This window comes from Stegodyphus dumicola, chromosome X1, assembly GCF_044657685.1.
Source record: "Stegodyphus dumicola isolate Sdum_Otavi_A_Nest chromosome X1, ASM4465768v1".
Taxonomy (NCBI): domain Eukaryota; kingdom Metazoa; phylum Arthropoda; class Arachnida; order Araneae; family Eresidae; genus Stegodyphus; species Stegodyphus dumicola.
In genome coordinates this window covers 229,328,809-229,344,609 of record NC_140780.1, presented here as the reverse complement: position 1 = coordinate 229,344,609, position 15,801 = coordinate 229,328,809, and the positions used below count along the sequence as shown (strand labels likewise).

At 30.8% G+C, this 15,801-nt stretch overlaps 1 protein-coding gene across 2 annotated transcripts in view; it reads right to left on the bottom strand.

Annotated features, from left to right (window-relative positions):
* The window catches only part of LOC118204152 (uncharacterized), a 75,334-nt gene extending 60,124 nt beyond the window's left edge, over positions 1 to 15,210 (bottom strand). For both annotated transcript variants that reach the window (XM_035376474.2, XM_035376475.2), the window contains exon 1: positions 14,648 to 15,210. The gene's annotated coding sequence lies outside the window, so the exon portion shown is untranslated. The remainder of the gene's footprint in view (positions 1 to 14,647) is intronic.
* Positions 15,211 to 15,801: the final 591 nt, after the last annotated feature.

Below are 15,801 nucleotides of genomic sequence, written 5' to 3'. Positions count from 1 at the left end.
TTAAAAGTCTTAAAACAGTCAAAAACGGCTGGAATTCAGGTAATAAAAGCAAGTGTTACTGTATAACACCAACACGTGTTTTAAAATTGTTTCTAAACTTTTAAGGTTGGGGAGCACTTGATTTTCGATGCAAACGCCAAATATTTTTATGTGATTTTTCACATTTTAAAACCATTAAAAAATATTTTCAACTACATGAATTTCACATAAACGTTCTAAGTAAAAGTTAATTAATTGCAAATGCTGCAGCAACGATAAACAACGCATTCAGTTTCGAAATACAGTTATGAAAAATCCTAATGCTTTATTTAGAACAAGGAGATATTTTTTTAAGAAAATGTCGATGAAAACGCCTAGTGCATTTTATTTAAAAATATACCACTTTAATCATATGTTTTAAAAATACTGAAAAAAAAAAGGGAGTGAGCACGAGTGTAAAAAATATTTAAGAACAGATATATAACGAATGTTGTTTAAACATTTGTTTTAAATTTGAATAGGCACCCTTTTTAAACAATTTCAAAACCCCTTAGGTCGTAGATCAGTTTTTTATAAAAGATCTACCTACTCGGTCTCTGTTTCTTCACAACTTCTTCCTATTCGCAAGAGGTTCAGTCTGTTACATGGCAATATACGAATCCATAAAAACTTTTTTTATAAAAACTATTTTGATTATCTACGCGCTGATAATACTTTGATTTTTCATAATACGACGTACCGATTAAACAGCGATAACCATCTGGCAGTTAATAATAATGTCATGACAAATGTAATAAATAATGCCCAATTTAATGAAACAAATTTTATATGTTTAAAATTTAGCAAGTATTAAATAAGTATTTAACTGCGTCATTTAGAAAAGTACCTCAGAAAATACACTTGAAAAGATTTTGTACGTCACTTCCCTTCTCGGATATACGGCGAGTTAAGCTCACTCCAAGTAACGAATTTTTTTAATCTAGGAGCACTTTTATTTCAAAACAGTATTTATATATTTAATTTCACCAAAATCTTAACTAATTCAATAACATATTTTGCGCAGCCCTGGAGAATGGGAAGAAAAGAATGAAAGAGAAGAAAAGAAAACTTGCGAATTTATGAAGAAAAACAAAGACGCTTTAAAGGCTTCTAAAGCTCGCATTTTTTAATTATAAAAAATGAAGTAGGTAAAATTATGGTTTAATTCTCTTTAAACCATTAATGTAGTGTGTAACATGGATACGAGCCAGTTTCCTTAAAAAGTTATCCCCGAGGCATCTCTCACTTGCCGTGTAGTGGAGCATGTAATAATAATATTGAAACCGTTAATGTGCTCTAAACCTATGAATCATATTTCATAGGACTCCGTGAAAACCTTTTTTAAAATATCACTTTAAAGTTCTTGCATTTTAAAAATACAATTCCATTCAAAATAATGATACCTAAAATGATACGGTTTTCTAGCAAGATTCGGAGGAGAGAAACTCCATATTAATAAACAGCCAACTGCCTCTGGTAGTATTCACTGCACCTATTTGAGTGTTTTCAAAAGGCAATCCACTTCACGGTTCAATAAATGCTATTCGAAAAGAAGAAATGACTCATTCATTTGAGATAAGTATGAATAACAATGTCTATTAGCTCCGTTTCCAAGACATCTCAGTTGAATAAATTCTTAATTTGTTATAAACTGCAAACATTAACAATAACATAAAAAATGAAAACATATCCTATAAAAATAAAATATGCCCTCATAATCAAGCACTTAACTGACAATTCGAATAGCTTTTAGATATTCCTAATGCACACAACATTACTTATACAGACGAAAACGCTAACTGTTATCGTTAATGCTCACTTGTCTGACCTACAGTCAGCCCAAGTCTACGAAGCTCCTCGTGACAAGGAGCGCAGGATTACGTCTGCCGTTGGCAACTGCCTTGAGCATCTTACAGGTGACAGTGCGCTCTAGCTGAGTTCCACTTCCAATTTTGATGGAGAGTACCTTGAGGGGAGGGGGAACAGGTCTGAGGGTCTCCCACACCTCTTCCCCTACCACTAACCTCTCAAGAGGACTTTCGGCTCGCCGCATATTTAGAATGCCCCCATACCACACGGACATTATACATTTACAAACATCTATGCTCTCTCCGGGATTCGAACCCGGGCACTTCGGTACGGCAGTCAGCGACGTTAACCACTATACCGGTTGGGCGTCGAAAACTCTTAACTGCCACTCATTAAAAAAAAACTGTATAGTTAAAGATACTTACTACACCACGGAAATAAATACAAGAAATTTAGCAGTAGAAAGTAGCATTGAATAATATCATAAAATTAATTTCGCAATGATATTCGGTACTTAGCTCGCGAAGTTACTATCATTATTTGATTCCTTCTTTTCTTTCTATTTCCTTTGTTTCACAAAACCAACCCATTTTGCTCAGAGGAAAAGGATTCTATAGCATATATGAACTGATAATATATGTAAATAATTGCTATTTTTCACAGCTAAGACTTGCGTAAAAATGAAGAGAGACTTGATTGTTTGGCTTACGTAGTGCTCTTCTACATCTTTCAATTAACGATCGCTACTTTGAGTTTCAGAAAATCTTTTAAGTTTTTTACAGGATTTCCACAGTATGAATGAGCACCTTGATTAGACGTTTTTACGTAGAAACTAAACTAAAAGAGAACAGCCTAAAATTTTTCCTTTGATTGGAGAGAATTTGATTGCCGTCATCATTGCTTCGGATTATATTGGCTGTTTCATTTAATATCTAATGTTTAATTTCTCTATTTTAAGTTTCTTCTTTTCTAGCATTCTTTAAGAATACATACGACTTTGTTTCGTACAGCGTTAGTTATTTTTAGATTGAATTGAATCTACTGCTGCAGCATTACTCAAAGCTTTAAATACGTCAGTTTGCTTTCTGAACCTCAGTAAATAAGTTTGGAACAAAATACTTATTTACGGAACAGCGTTCAGCTTTTACAAATTGATAAACACTTTATAAAGGCATGAAAACTATTTAAAAATTATTCGCTGTGATACTGAGAACTCTAAATGCTTGAAAATTACAATCGGATTCGTCCGATTCAATACGTCAAAAATACAGAATGTGAGCAGCGTTAGTTGACTTTAAGATATGTTTCACATTTTGGAAAAGCACACTTATTGAAGCGAACTTAAAACTATTCATTTGTAAATACAGCTCGTGAAAAAGTCAAGCACGAGTTTGTAGTAACGACTTTTTTACCGAGAACAAGAAACAGCGAAAATAAATAGCTTTAACCAGGATGGCCTTGCGCTGAGCAAGATGACCATCGGAGAATGAGAAAACATTACGCAAAGCAGCTAACCTTCAAGAAACTAAACATTCAAGAGCGACTCCATGTTATTCGAAAGACCTTTCTATTTACGCCTAGTGTCTTAAACGAATAAAAAACGTCTAACGGAGGACGGAATGACGGAATAGGTATTGCATTATTCCTTTTAAAGATACAAAATCAGGTATACCAATACACATTCTTATGAAGGAATGGATTTATGATACCTATACACTGCTAGTATTTTCAGTATCAAATTATCAAATAAACTAGATACTCGTTAACTAATTACTCAACCAAATTATCAAATAAATCAGGTAAATTTCAATGATATGCTTGTCACTTTCTGTTTAAAAATGTGTTCTGAAATATGAACATGTGTTCTGAAATATGAACATGTGTTCTGAAATATGAACATACGTTCTGAAGTACAGGAGCATGTAACAGAACTTCAGGTATCTCAGCCTGTATAATGGAATTTAGTAAACATTTCTGCTTAATTTGATAATAATAAAAGGCATTTAACGGTACAAATATAATAAAGAAAGCATGTACAGCCAATGAAACTCAAAACGTTTATTTAAATCATAAGTGGCAGAATCAGGACCATAAAATAGAAAACAACTAACAGAAGAAAAATTGTATTTGCTTCTAATTAGGTTAAAAAAAGTTAAAACGCGCAAACGTACACATACAAGAGGGAAAAGGGAAAAAGAAAATAACTGTCAACAAAATGTACAAAGTACTGAAGTACTTAAATAAATTTTATAAATAATATACTTAAATTTAAGAATAAATTCATTCTTGGACAATCAGTTGTTATTGGATGATATCTGGAAAACATGCTCAATGATTAGAGTTACCATAGCAAGAACTCAGGCTAAATAAATGAGATTTTAATCACTAGGTGTTGTCTGAATTACTTCATGGTTATTTACATTTAAGGAAATACTCTTTTAAGCGATGAAAAATAAAAGTAAAAATAAAGCTATGAAAAAATAAAGTAAAACCGCTTTAATTTTTTTCCAGCATTTTTGGGCAGAACGATTTCGTAAACATTTTGAAAATAAAATTTAAGAAATAAAAACATTGTATAAGCATAAATAATGCAAGTATAAATCAAACGGATAAACTGAAATTCTTTAGTATAATTTACATGCTATATTTTTTTTAATCTTTTAATACGCTAGAGGTGATTTTTCTGAGTGAGTTTTACGATGTGCTATGTATTAAATTTAAGGCTGGCTTATCCTTGTCTCTCAGGTCATAAGACATAGTTAATCTACTTATAGAAGACTATGTATCTTTTCTAGAAATTTAAAGCGCAGCTGAAAATGACATTGGCACGGTTTTAAAGGATATAATTCAGCAAATATTTATCTTCTAAAATTTCTATGGAATGAAAATGCTGAAGCCTAATAGAGCTTTTCCTTTCTTTAGGGCAGTAAATATAAGGGGGAGAATTAGTGCATTCTTTAGGACAGAATCAATAATTCTTTAGGGTAGAATATTTCTTTTCTTTAGGGCAGTAATAAGAGGAAAAGATATTTTCCAATTACATAATGCTAAAGAAAGGTTTTGATTTTCAGTTCTTTAATAGTGACAGAAAAAATGCTTAGACCAAGCATGAATTCAGGAATTTCATAGTGAAATTATCACTATGAAACCTGAAAACTATTTTAAAACACTATGAACTATTTTAAAACATGAAAAACCTCACTGTTATATTAAAACACCTAGAAGAGATTTTTCATTTGAATCAGCAAATCAAAATATCTACAAAGATTTATAAAGGTTTAGTAATAAGATTTTAAATCGCTTTATAAATTTCTTCGAAAAAATGAAAGCTGCCATTTACAGATTTTGTTTTCAGTCTGCTGATACCATAAATAGCTAATATTGCATAAAATATATAAATTTAAATAAGAGGAGCAAAACTAAACAGAACTGTCCGTGTATAGTTAGTTCCTGTTGTCCAAAATGATATAAATTGCAGTTCAAAGGTTTGTGCGAATACTACAAAAACAAAACAGCGATATCTCAGTCCATTTCAGCCAAAAAGCTAACAGCTAAAATACAGTGGTGGCCAAAATTGTGGACACTTTTGGAAATTTTTATGTTTTTGAACTTTGTATGCTTATAGAAAACGTTACGTTTCACAAAATGCAAACTTGTATATATCATTTTAAAGATAATTTATTACTGAATTCAATACAAAACAGAAAATTCAATTATTTGCAATACAGAAAATTTAAACGATAATAGTTATCGATATACATTAGATACTGATGATTGCAGTGAGTTATCAGTACTTAGTAGGGTACCCTTTATTTTTTATTACAGCTTTACATCGATGTTTCATTGAGCTGACAAGAGTTTTAAGCTCTTCTTTCGTTATTACATGATGCCAGGAAACAATTATAGCCTCAATTAGTTCCCTTTTATTTGATGGGCGCCTTATTCGGGCAAGAATTTTCAAACGGTGCCACAAATTTTCGATAGGATTGAGGTCAGGACTGTTTCCTGGCCATGACAACAATTTAATGCTCTTTGTACGAAACCACTCTTTCGATATTTTGGCCGTGTGGCAAGAAGAAGAATCCTGCTGAAAAAACAAAAAGAACCATTGTTGGGAAAGAGATCTCTGATGGAAGGTAGAAGTTTTGGTTCTAGAATAGTGTCAATGTATTTTCTGGCATTCAGTGTCTCATCGATGACATGAAGGCGACCAATACCATCTGCTGATATGCATGACCAAATCATAACACTAACTGGGTTCTTCACAGTTGCTTGGATGCAGTCAGGATGTAGCTCTTCTCCTATTCTACGTCTTACATATTTTCGCCCATCACTACCGAATAACGATATCTTAGTTTCATCACTCCATATAACTTGTGACTACTGATCATCTGTCCAATTAATGTGTTCCTTTGCCCACTGTAGTCTTTTTTTTTCTTTGCTGAAAATTAAGATAAGGTTTTTTTCGTGGAATTCTACCTCTCAGCCCAACATCTGTTAATCTTCTCCTGATTGTTCTTGAACTGACAGAAATACCAGCATCATTCAGATCACTTCCGATGGCCGCTGATGACATTTTTCTATCTTGGAGACATAGTATTTTTATTCTTCTGTCATCAATAGATGTGGTGCACCTTTTTCGGCCTTTTCCTTCTTTGTTTTTTGTTGAATTTGTCTCCTGGTATCGTAAACAAAACTTTCGGACTCCAGATGCAGTCACTGAACCAGCCACCTGTCTTGCAATTTCAGCATAGGAAAGACCACTTTCTCGTAACACAATAATATTACATCTCTTTCTAGGTGTCCAATCTACTCTTTTATTTGATGTCATTGCTTCTTGACTAAATATTAAAAATTTTTGCAAAAATTCCTACTTGTAATTGCAGTGTATAAGAAACAGGTCCTCCTTCTACAGAACAAAGCAAAATAATGAATTGTTTCAAGTGTAAACATGATGTCAGCTTCTACTGGCAGTTACTAACATTTGATTGGTTCTCAGAACAAGAACAGTGATTGGCCAGGAAAGCTAGACATTACAAACCACTTCATAACTGTGTTTTTTATTTATATTAAAGTATATATATAACTTTTTTTGTATTGCAAATAATTGAATTTTGTGTTTTGTATTGAAATCAGTAATAAATTCTCTTTAAAATAATATATACAAGTTTGCATTTTGCGAAACGCAACATTTTCTATAAGCATACAAAGTTCAAAAACATAAAAATTTCCAAAAGTGTCCACAATTTTGGCCACCTCTGTACAGCAAGAAAAGTATATCATAATGAGATAATACGCAATAGCAAAGAGACTTTTCTTCAAAGAATATAATGCTCGTAAAAAAACATTAAATAATGCATCCAAACAGAAACGCGAAAGTTCTAATTCTTAGAATACATTTGAATTCGTAAGTTTTCGAAATGAAGAGAAATTATTTTCTTAAAGTATAATTTTCCTGAGTTTTTTTCCATACAATTAAAAAAGAATTTAACTTTTAACAACTACTAAATAAATTTAGAACTACTCCATTCAACAAAGTATTTGAAATAATTGCTATTTATTTTCCACTTCAGGTAGAAAATGAACGTAGATATGAATTTATACCATGCAGAAATACCAGCAATACTCAACACATTATGAGTGAAAAATTTAATTCTGTAATATCAATATCAAACGTACTAGTGGAACGACTTTCACCATGAGGTAAATCAACAAATGAATAACATAATAGCGTAACTGATTACCTCTGGACGTATAGCATAAATCGATCATCACAAAGTAAGCAAATCGAAATTCGAACTAAGATATAAGCTACCCAATTAATTAATTAACTTTTATTAACAATTAATCAATTAATTTTAATTAATTTACCAATTTATTAGAATTTCTACTTCAGTCCTCAGAGCTGGTGAATTTTAAACTTTTATCACGTACATCATTACTTTATATGCTACGCAATATTCAACAAAGCTAATGAGCAAATAATAGAACCTACTTTGAAATACATGCAATGATAACAACGACATAATTATATAATTTTTAAAATTTGGTATTGAACAACATGACAACTGTTAAAATTGGACTGTTTATTGTTACATTTGTTAATGAAACCTAGTAGTTTTTCCTTAAGTAGCATGGATGATTACTTTATAGATAAAATATGTAATAGTTACTCGCGTACAGTATTTGGAGGCTTAAAATCATGTACCATTAATAGACCCATGAGTCTAGTCTATCAGCTTAGTATTTATTTATCAGCAGTTAGGAGCAAGTAAAACGAACACAGCCAAATATTATTTACATAATTTTTCCTTCTACGAAAAATGAAACGATTCAAACATGTAGCGAAATACGTATTAGGCAATATTTCTGAGAAATGAATTTCTGTCATCGGTTCATCTTAAACATTTTCTTGACGTTCTTATCAATATCTGAATCTCAGTCAACAGTTTCTGTATCAATATCCTCGTGGCAGTCTGAGGAAAAACAAAACTAAGACATTTCAGGATTGTTTCTCTTGTCCATACAATTTTGATTACTGAATCTGACTGGAATTAATAATCTTACATTGATAAAATACAGCTCCTCATACATATATGTAAGAAAATACACGTGTATTCAGACACTAGTAACTTTCTGTAGGAAAATAGCAAAGAAGAGAGCTTTTAAATCAATATTTTAATAATTTAGGGAATGGGCTGTATATAAAATACCTACTCTTCGCATGTGCGTGCGTGGGCACACACATACCGAAATAAAAAAAATGAAAGAAAAAAATTTGAAAGGTTTCAGATTTTAAATTGCGTCCAAAGGGGCGTTTTTTAACATTTTGTCTGTTACCTTTATTTATTAAATATCACGTTCTTCGCACTTAAACCATTAAATTCAGTTGAAGAGCAATATCCCAAAATAGTTTTAAATTGAGCATATCTTTAGAATTTCCGATGCAGAGTCTCGCGCGCTGAAGATTAAAATATTTTTTCTGTACAACGCTGCCATTGCTCGCTTTGAAATCCTTTAGTTTGTTATTCAAAAATTCGTTAAAGTTTTACAAAATATGAAATTGATAATAAAACAAATTACAAATTTCAAATTTGGGCTTCCACATGCTCATATTTACAGTAGGATTACGTCCTTCAAAATTCGATGGCTCTATGTACCGTTGTTTTATCACAATGCGAGGAATATACATACATTTACGCAGATTTTTCATTACTTAATTTCTTCAAATATAATGCAGGATTCTAACATTTCGTGGCAACAGTTTGAAAAGTGAAACGGACATTTATAATAAACCAACGCAAAATCGCAAAACGAAAAAAAATAGTCCTTCAGGGACAAAGCCCACCTGGACTAAAAACAGTAAAAAGAGGAGGTTAGAAAGGCAAAACACAATACTTTTCGCGCATTATGTTTTCCTCCCTATTATTTATGATCCATCGGTTATTTTAAAAAGACTGTACAGTACAGACGTAAATGCAATTAAGAAAAAATGCACGAATAATTATATAATGTTTACAAAGATTTTTAAATATAAACTGTTTCTATTTTTTTAGGGAAAATCAGTCTCAATTTACATATTAAAATACCTAATAATTGTTATATTTATGGAAGATGAATTTAAGGGACCATAACAGTAGCATATATGGTAATAATTTCAGTTACAAAAATATTCTTTTAATTGCAGGTATATCTTCACAAGAGGTGTGTGATTTGTCGTACACCTATTAACTCCTTCTGATAAATTATTATTATACTAACATTTACAATGAAGTTAATATATATTTTCAATCGAATGTCCAGTATAAAAATAGACATGTGTTGAGTTAATTTTGAAGGAAGATCCAGTAAGAATTCCTGTCTCTAACATAAACTTGTCAGGCCTATCATGGAAAAAATAATTAAAAAATTGAGAAGAATCGAAAATATCTGAAAATTTTAATCAGCTAGAGAAAGATAACTATTATTACATCATATTTTTTTACTTTTCTATACATGTGACCATCCGAACATGTGATAAGAAGAGTGATGTCTAAGCTGAGTCACAGTGATTGCTAAGATGCTTAATGCAGAAATGTCAGCGCTTAAGGGGACGATGGACTTTAAAATAGCTAAAAATCAACCAAAATATTGAATTCGTTTTTTTACTATTATAATATTCCATATACGTAACTACATCGTATGCAAAAAACAGAGTAAAAATATTCCAATTTTTAAAGAAGTTACAAGCATTTAAAATGTGTAAAAAACGTAAACTTTGCCCTTTAAATTTTGGAGAAAAGCCTAAAAAACTATATTTCAACAGTTATTTACTCATGTAATAATTTATATATTTGCCCAAAAGAAGTGTTTATTTCTGAAAGAAAGCTAAAAATGTCAAAATATTGATAACTATTCATGAATGTAACTTTAGTTATGTGAATGTTATACGCCTAGAACAGGAAGAAACAATTTCGTTTTCTCTACTCATTGCAAAAAAGCGTGATCAACGTCGCTTGTACCAAAGCAAAAAGAGAAGTTTACCTGCTTGGAAAAAACAGAAATAGTAAAAAATAATTGTAAAGTGTTGTTTGTTGTGTGTTGTTTGACTTCTGAATCAATTGTAAAGCATTAAAAGATAATGTGAATGTAACAAATGAAGGTGAAACATATGATGCGAGTGAATTTTAAAAGTTTCATTAAATATAATGCATAAATCGTTGTACCTCAAACTTCGAAACACGAACCAATTTGCGATATGTTTATTTTTCTTGTAGTAATATTATGAGATTAAAAATAGTTAAATGATACGAAAAATGTTATCTAGTGTCTACATATTCATATTTAAAGTTAATTTGCTGTTTCTCATGACCTTGTATTAAAGGTAAGTTTGAAGAAAAACTTTAAATTCGGTTTTCTCAAAACAAAATTTTTCGCAGTTCGTATGTCTTGAAAATGCTCCATGCGTCTCAAGTTTAGTTAAAAATGAACGATATTTGGAAGAAACTTATCTTGTTATATGGTATGCGTTTTGGGATATGAGGTTATTAAGAAGTTTAAACTTATGATAATGTTTAACAAAAGGAGATATTTTTCCGAAAACTGGGTTAAGTTCACAAAAATCCTTTTTAAAAAATTTCTGATCCATCATATTCAATAACGGATACACAAAAACTTTTGTCAAGTCTTTATAACAAACTTAAAGGAAAAAATATTGAAAATTAGTGCGCAAGGAGCGTTTTAAATCTTTAATTAAAATAATTAATTATTTGTTTAAAATTTTTTAATTTAAAATAAATTAAAATTTTGAACATATATTTTATAAACTGATGTTATAATACGTATGTCTATAAAATTTCTTATTGAAAATACAAAAACTAATTTTTAAAGTCCACCGTCCCCTTAATGCAGATGTGCTTTACTGCAATAATTAAAGGACCAATTTCTGATACATCGCAACAGATGAGTCGCAGTAAGTCTTCCTAAGAACACTCTCTTTATATTCATTTAAACTTTTACAACAGAAGGAAATGTTCTAAGCTCCAATACTGAAAGTCCAACGAAATATTATTTACGCGTTGCGTTTTCATTTATATCTCATATTATCGTTTTAATGAAATTTCTTTGCTGTGCGTGAGTAATGACTTAACTTATATATATAGATAATTTATTTTCTAGTAGATTATTTAACATTATCTCCTTTGAAAAAACTAGTTAGAATTCCATTGACATGAATTTACTCATTAGTATATTTAAAATGGAATTATTAAAAAGGTATAATTAAAAGTGAAAACAACAAGCTAAGTAATTACCGTCACTGACCGGAAATCAGTTGACTTTTCAAGAGCGATTAACTAACTTCTAATCAATTAACAATAACTAGTAATTTCGAAAAGTTTTTCGTCTTTTTCTCAAGTAATAATCATGACAAAAAGCTTTTCAGTAAGATATTTATTAATTATTGTTAATTGATCAGAAGTTAGCTTGTTCCCGTTGAAAAGTCAACTAATTTCCGGTCACTGACGATAATTACTTAGTTTGTTGATTGCACAAACTCAGTCTTACTAAAAAGCTTTTTTGTCATGATCTTACTTGAGATAAAGACGAAGCACCTTCGCATTTATTAATTATCATCAATTGATCAGAAGCTAGTTTATTCCCCTTGAAAGGTCAACTGATTTCCGGTCAATGACGATAACTATTTAGTTTGTTGGTTGCATGTTCACGTTTAATTATACCTTTTTAATAATTCCATTTTAAATATGCTAATGAGTAAATTCATTTCAATGGAATTCTAATTACTTTTTTCAAAGGAGATAAGATATTAAATAACATACTAGAAAATAAATTACTATTTTATTACTTTGCAGCTTTAGCGCAAGTATTAGGCAATTTATTACGAATAATTAATTTATATATATATAGAGAGATATAGATATATATTACTTCATATATATATATGAAAGAAAGAAGGAACTAAAGAAAAACTAACCCATAAAATTAAGAAAAGAAAGAAAAAAAGGAAGAAAACCTAAACCATAGGTTATATAATTAAACTGACTTCGGCAATAATACACGAATAAATATAAATATGCCGATTATAATTTTAACGCAGACAGCATCAATTATATTGTGCTAGGCTCAGTTTCTATGGGTCTTTTGGTCACCGCTATTTCAATGGAATACGGTTGAGCTCTAGAGCCAGTATAAATTTCTATTTTATGTTTCTATCTTCTTATCACTTAACACCGAATTTTTTCGTTATACCTCATATTGTTATTAAATCGTTCAATGTTATCATCTTTATATAAACAAAATTATCATCTGAGCTAAAAACAGTTTAATAATGAATTTGTAACATTTCTAATATCGAAAATTCAAAATAATATATGGATTACTTAATTCAAAAACATAACGTAGCAATACGACAGGGGCATGCGTGGTAATGTTTTACTTCAGTATTATAAAAATTGAACGGCAACAATCTTATACAAACTCGAGGATTGTCGGGGTTGCTGTTAAGTTATGAAACACGTCTCTTAAAACACATGTCTAAGTTTGGTCTCTACCTAAACATTATATGCGCGTTAAATAACAGTTTGGATCAACGAGATTAGCATTGTTTTCTATTTTTATCGAATAAATTAATGTTTTCTAATTATTCAGTGTGTCTGTACTTTCGAGCGGACACCTATTCAAGTACTTTTCACTTTGTTCTCATTCTCCAAGAATTTATTTTTTGCTCTATTAAATATACTTGCGAATATTAGTTCAGTTATTATTTATTTAGGCAATCGTTTATTTTTTACATGTTATTTTGTTTATCCAATTCCTAGAAAAAGACATGAAACCCTGTGACTTCTTAGTTGCATGCACAGGAATTGGAACTGCTGATACAGAATGCTTTAGCAATGAGAGTTTCTTTCATACTGCTAGATTTCAAACACTTAATTACATCCATTGAGCAGGTTATGCTATTCGAAATATTGAAACAAAAACCTGTTGATGGAGATGAGTCTTGTGAGATAACTGAACCAGAAAATTAGCTAATTGCAAATAAATTGATAAGTACGAACAATCACATAATACTGACATCAGCAAATTATTAAAAAAATAATGTTTCATATTATGCCATTTTTAAGTTTAGTCATAATTAATTAGAGTGTATTCCAAATGCAGGCTTCTCTTTCTAGAAAAAATAATTAATTGCACTAAATTATTAGTGCACTAAATAAGCAATTACTAAGCAATTAGTGCACTAAATGTGAGCAATTAGTGCAAACTAAATGTAAGCAATTAGTGCACGACTTACGTCTGGTTGGAAAAATGTTTGTTATATATAAAACGGAAAGAAGCTACTGTAGAAGATTACATTAGAAAACTGATTTTCAGTTTAGACTGGGTTTGATAGTATCGAAAAAACAGAAGTCCTAATCCTAGATATTCTGATTTTTCTTCAGACACTTTTCGATACATATGTTCATTTAAATAATTATTACCATAAATAGAGGATAAATAAATAAAAAAGACGATACAACTAAAAAGAGATTTACTATTCTTAGAATGGAAAATTATACACTCCGAATTTAAGTTGAAATTCCCCACCGCGCTATTTAAAAGTATTATAAATGCGAATAAAATGAGTTATTCAAATAATTCATTTTACTGAGCTATTCTACATTCCAGTAACTTTTATAAATATGTTGTTTTTACTTGTATCTGCCTTTTGTTTTTGTCTAAGAAATGAGTTACGTGCTTCACTGATAAAAACTTGGGCAACAGACGCCAAAGGCTTTGCGTTAGTACTTCGCGGGAAACATTTAATATAACCTGATCCATACAGTAAAACTAATGTTTTCTATTTTCTTATACTCTGTAGTACACTCTTTTCAAATATGATTGTTACTATTGACTTAAACAAATACTACGAATGTTTACAAACTTAACTATACCAATTAGAAAATTTATAGCGATACTGTTTTATAAAGGAAACCTTTAAATATATTTATTTAAAAAGAATTCACAACAAAAAATTCTAAAATTAAAAAGCTCATCCTTTTATGTACTCCAAGAATGAAAAAAATTATCTCTAATAATTTTCATTATATTTTATAAGTCCTAAAAACTTTATCGCTGTAAGTAAAATAATTTTTGATTCAACCACTGTTTTAAATATAAAACAAGTTCATGAATTATGCTAACTCGATTGATATGATAGGAAAAATTTGAAGAATGTTGTCGCAGAGTATCATATGAGTTTAGGTCGGATATACATGACAAATGCTTTCTTTACCACTAAATTAAAAAATAAAAATATTTGTCTTATGAAATCGAAACTTACCTTTCAATAACATTTCGAACGTGAGTGATCGCCCATAACATCCGTTTCGAATACCACATGTAATCTCAAATAACAGAGTGTTGACACTTTACTCTCTGTTATGGAAGTCTCTCAGACGAAATGACACTTTTAAAGATATTCCAAATGAGCATTTAGGAATAAGTTGAAATTATGCCTTATATTCATTTCACACATGATACTCAATATTTCACTATGCAGTTTAACACCAGCTGTCTGTCGGTATTTTTATTTCCAATGCTTTCTCAGACAGCATATAGACGGAGACTTCGACGGGCTGTTTCAAATCCCTGCTGAAACTGTTATCGAACGCATAAAATAACTAAATAATGAAATAAGCTCTCATGCAGCATCTTATTGAAACTTTATGGTGGAAGAGATAACAAATTTTGCCTTTGAAAACTAAACAGTGGAAGCATTTATTCCACAGGCACAATGCGCACTTTCAACCACTACCTACAGCTTCGCGTGCGCCAGACCAAAGCTCTGTTATCCGTGTGTAGACAGCTTGAGTTCTTTCCCTGATTTGAGACCTTGGATGTTTCACACAGTTGAAGGAGGCTCTGTACACTTCTTGCTCGCGGCACTGGGACGTAGAATCGCGAGTTTTCTTCCTGTACTTAGTTTCGGGCTGTAGTGTCAATGATATCTTCATACGGATGCTGTTAAATGAGCAGTTTTTTATAGAGAGATATACTCAATAAATCTTTACGTCGACCAGCTGTTTTTAATTTACCTTAAAGTAAGCATTTTAAATTGGGAGTAGGATTCCATCTCATTCTTTGTTCTTAATTGTTAAAATTTCGGAACAGAAAAAGTATTTTACTGATTTAGTAGAATTAGAGAATTTGACTGATTGTGGCAGATGAGTAAGTACATCTTCCGTGATACAGCGATACTCAGAGAAATTTTGCCCAATGTTAAAAGTAGCCATATTTTAACAATACATTGAGTCAACAGCTGCATAGGTTTCCGAGTTGAAATGAGGCAAGCCGATATTCACATCCTGTTTGGTTCGCCGATTATTTTTACCTAACTGCCTAGATATGCTTTTATTTTTATTGCTTTAACAATTCTCTTTGAACCTCTTCGATGTACTCGTAGCATTTTGTTGTAAGCCGCTTCATTTACAACTA